The sequence below is a fragment of the Monopterus albus genome, unplaced genomic scaffold (genome assembly GCF_001952655.1).
Source record: "Monopterus albus unplaced genomic scaffold, M_albus_1.0 scaffold65.1, whole genome shotgun sequence".
Classification (NCBI taxonomy): domain Eukaryota; kingdom Metazoa; phylum Chordata; class Actinopteri; order Synbranchiformes; family Synbranchidae; genus Monopterus; species Monopterus albus.
This window is the reverse complement of record NW_018127945.1, coordinates 4,496,897-4,501,415: the sequence shown is the minus strand read 5'-3', so window position 1 is coordinate 4,501,415 and position 4,519 is coordinate 4,496,897. Positions and strand designations below refer to the sequence as shown.

At 39.5% G+C, this 4,519-nt stretch overlaps 1 protein-coding gene across 1 annotated transcript in view; it reads left to right on the top strand.

Annotated features, from left to right (window-relative positions):
* Positions 1-4,229, top strand: part of hsf4 (heat shock transcription factor 4) — a 29,245-nt gene extending 25,016 nt beyond the window's left edge. Inside the window, exon 13 of the mRNA XM_020604388.1 lies at positions 2,306-4,229. The gene's annotated coding sequence lies outside the window, so the exon portion shown is untranslated. The remainder of the gene's footprint in view (positions 1-2,305) is intronic.
* The last annotated feature ends 290 nt before the right edge of the window (positions 4,230-4,519 follow it).

The window sequence follows — 4,519 nt, the reverse complement described above, 5'->3', positions numbered from 1 at the left end:
AGCAGATGTTGAGGGCAGCTACAAGTACCTTGGGATCTCGCAGGCAAATGGGAACCATGAAGAGGCCGCAAGGAAAGCAGCAACCACCAAGTACCTGCAGAGAGTAAGGCAAGTCCTGAGAAGTCAGCTGAATGGAAAGAACAAAGTCTGGGCAATTAACACCTACACCTTGCCGGTCATCAGGTACCCCGCTGGCATAATAAGCTGGCCAAAGGAGGAGATAGAGGCCACTGACATCAAGACAAGGAAGCTCCTTACAATGCATGGCGGGTTTCACCTCAAGTCCAGCATCCTGAAACTGTACACTAAGCGGAAGGAAGGAGGCCAAGGATTAGTGAGCGTCAGAGCCACTATCCAGGATGAAACAACAAAGATCAATGAATACCTGTACATCAGGAAGATGGCCCCGAGTGATGACGTGCTTAGTGAATACCTCAGGCAGCAGAAAGCAGAGGAACAAGGGAAGGAGGAACAGGAACCCTCATGGAAAGACAAACCTCTGCACGGTATGTACCACCGTCAAATAGTAGAAGTGGCTGATCAAAAAGTCCTAGCAGTGGCTGGACAAAGCTGGACTGAAAGACAGCACAGAGGCACTAATCCTGGCAGCACAAGAACAAGCTCTAAGTGTAAGATCAATAGAGGCCGGGGTCTACCACACCAGACAGGACCCCAGGTGCAGGCTGTGCACAAGATACCCGAGACAATCCAGCACATAACAGCGAGGTGTAAGATGCTAGCAGGCAAGGTATACATGGAACGCCATAACCAAGTGGCTGGCATAGTGTACAGAAACATCTGTGCCGAGTACAGGCTGGAAGTCCCAAAGTCAAAATGGGATGCACCTCCAAAGGTGGTTGAGAATGACCAAGCTAAGATCCTGTGGGACTTTCAGATACAAACTGACAAACTGGTAATGGCCAACCAACTGGACATAGTAGAGGTGGACAAACAGAAGAAGAAGGCCATAGTGATAGATGTAGCAATCCCAAGTGATAGCAACATCAGGAAGAAGGAACACGAGAAGCTTGAGAAATACCAAGGGCTGAAAGAAGAGCTAGAAAAGATGTGGAAGGTGAAGGCACAAGTGGTCCCCGTGGTAATAAGAACACGAAGAGTGCAGTCCTAGGAACAGCTAAGATACTGCGCAGGACCCTCAAGCTCCCAGGCCTCTGGTAGAGGACCCGAGCTTGAAGGAAGGAATACAAGACCGCCCCAAAGTGGGGAGCGAGTGGGGAATTTTATATATACATACATACATATATATATACACACACATGTCTATGTATATAAAGCTTAAAATTTTACAGGTAAAAATAAACACAAAATTTTAGTGTACTTTCTTGCTAGTTGTGAGTGAAGCTAAACTCAGTGTAGATTTTTCCAATACATCCCTCCAGGCTCATCACGTGTCTTGCGCATGCTCGGCACAAGATGAGCTCCAAAGGACCCCACCCCACACACACACATACAAACACATACTTCTATTAGCCCCCCAGCCCCCAACTGTGCACACAGGTTACATATGGACATATGCCATGACACCCATCTGCACACAGCAGAAGAACTCCACAGTTAATCCAAATATACTAAAACTAACTGTAGCCCCATGACCAAAATTCAATCACAGAGATATAGAATATGGATAAACTCATTTAATCATCTGAACAGTTTACATGGAAAAATATTTCAGGGGTCTTAAACAGCCCAAAGCTGCGCTGTCTCCCTGCAGCTGGCCTGCTCTCACCTGCATCCTGGATCTTTCTCTCCTTTCTGACACAGCTACAATCCCAAGACTGAGCTGTTTGTGTCAGAGGAAGTGACATGTTAGGTTTGTATACAAGCTAATGACTGGATGTTAAGGTAAAAAGCTAAGTGGTAGCTAAAAATAGCTGTGTTTGCCAGATGTTTAACTTAAGTTAAACTGATGTCGGTGGCATTGTACTTGTTGGCTGTTCAGCTCTTCAACTTCAGCTGTGTCAAGGACATTTAGGAAGCTAGAAAAAGGAAGGTGTTATGTGACACTTAAATACTATATGAATCCAAGGTCCTTGCAAAACAAAGTACTTTGTTTTTAAAGGAAATAACAAAATAAATGCCACAAAGTTCACATGAATTAGTCATAAAACCACTTAGGAATTTATTTCTGAACAAGCTATGGATTTTGTCCATTATTTTGTACAGTGTAATTGCATGAGGAAGGGATCACTTTATTACCAGGATGGAGAATGAAGGGTGATTAGACAGATACTTGAAAAAAAAAAATTCTCCTGCCTCTAACATCTCTTCTTGTTTTTCCTGTCAGGGCACAGAAGCTGCTGCCCCCTCATTATTTGACTCTACGTGAGTGAGTTTGAGCTCCCACAGTCCTGCCAGGCTGTTTATTATATGTGACTCCACTTTCCTTCTTTATATCTACATAGCAACAAAATGGTAAAGCCTGAATAGCTGACTGCCATCAAACCTATCACTTACAAATTCTGTGGGTATGACTGCATGAGAAAAGATGTTAGTTTTTCCTACTATACCCAAACAAACACGTCTTACGACATGATTATATTTAAACTCTGATAGTAAACAGTTGGATGCAGACAGTGCATTCTTGGCTTCAGCACTTTAGTCTTTGTGTGAGAGGGAGTTTCCTGCTTGTGGACCTTTAAATAAATATAAAATATGTAAATGTATGAATAAATATAAAATATAAGTATGTTGATGGAATTGTGTTAGGCTACCAAGATATACGGTGGAAGATTCATGGATTCAAGCCTCTCTAAAAATCCATTAAGAGATGATTAGTTTTTTGAAGTACATCATGACAGGATGCTTTACACACTTCAGCACCCATCTCATGTATTGTTACACAGGCCTTACATATGTCCAATGTGACGATTTAAGAAAATATTACAAGATAAACATCTCATTTGACAAGGCATGAAAGCCACTGCATTTTATGCACAATCTGTATCACTACTTGTATATAATTATAACAACAGGGCATTAATAGTAGCCTATTTTTTGTTTATAAATGACCAACACTGTATTTCTCTACACATGTATTTGAACAAGATAATGATCTTAATGGCCTTAATCACAGGATTTTTCCAAAACTCAAAAGCAAAACTTAGTCTTAGGGACATGACGTCTCTGAATGTCTGTAGAAACAAAGGTGACGTGTTGAATTTAATTGACTTGAGTGTGCAGAAATCTGAGAAACAGCCAAGACAGTGGGATGCTGTTTTTCATATTTTGTAAAAAGATTATTCAAATGTGTAGGAGGCAGTCTTTCAAAAGATTTCATTATCTGACTGTGTAAATGTACGGTGGGGTGGTTACTTGAGAATTTAATCTGTTATAGATCTGTTTGAAGAAATGCATATTAATTCTCTTCATGGCTACAAATCATTAATAACTCTATAATTTTATTAGATGTATAATACTAGTCCTCACTTCTGGTTGCAGGAAGCAGTTGCAAGGTTATTTAGTGCTAAATGTGAAAAACAAATTACTTATAGATAACTTTTTAATGCAAACTATACCATGCATTTATTTTTTTTCCAAGGTGAACATTTTTGTTACAGACCACCTTTCTCTGTGCATGGTTAAAGGAGAAGGGAGAAAAAGCAAGCTGTGATGTAAACAAGTGAAATTGCACTAAAAATCACAGTTGTGATATTTGAGAGTATATAGTACCTTTTAGACCCAGCAGTTTACTTGTTAATGGTTTCTTCAAGGAGTGATGAATACACACATTCAGCTGCTGTTGTGTTCTTAATTTATCGTTTTCCATTTTAACAGTTTGCACCGAAAATTAATGTCTGTGTGTTTTGCTGTATTGATTTGATATAGTAGATAAAGAAATATTTTTTCTCACTGATTGCAAAGAACTTTACTGTAACCAAGTTTGGCAAAAAGCACCTCTGCACTGTGAATGGATGACAATACAGTATATTGGCACATGTAAACACTGTAAAAAAAAATCAGCAAAACTTAGTCAGCAAACCCTTTCTTGTTGCAACGAGTACACTTGCTCTCAGCAAAGACACAGTGATGATGTTAGTGCTTCAGTGCTTCTGAAATAGAGCCACAGTTTGCTGAAAATTTGTTATTTCAAAGACTAAAGTGTATTTTTACAGAAAGTCAAAGACACTGAACATGTATTCCATTTGTGCATGAAATATTTAAATTGTTAAAGCAAATAAAAGTGAAAGAAAGCAGACCAGACATTTTTGGAATCGGTTCTTTAATTGCTGTGTGTTTATAGCACTGTCAGCTGTAAGACAGCTGCAACTGCAGACAGGAAAATAATCAGTCACTGATTACAAATCTAGAACTTAAATCTGTCTGATGTTAATTCCAAAAAAATATTTGAATTTTCAGTAAAAACATTGCCACTATCATCCCTGATGAATTGGAGCTAGTGACAGGCATAACACAGGGGGCACGACATCTATGTAATACCATGTTATTGCATATATTTGTGGAATAAGTAAAAGTTTTAAGTTGGTTAAATGGTTAAAAC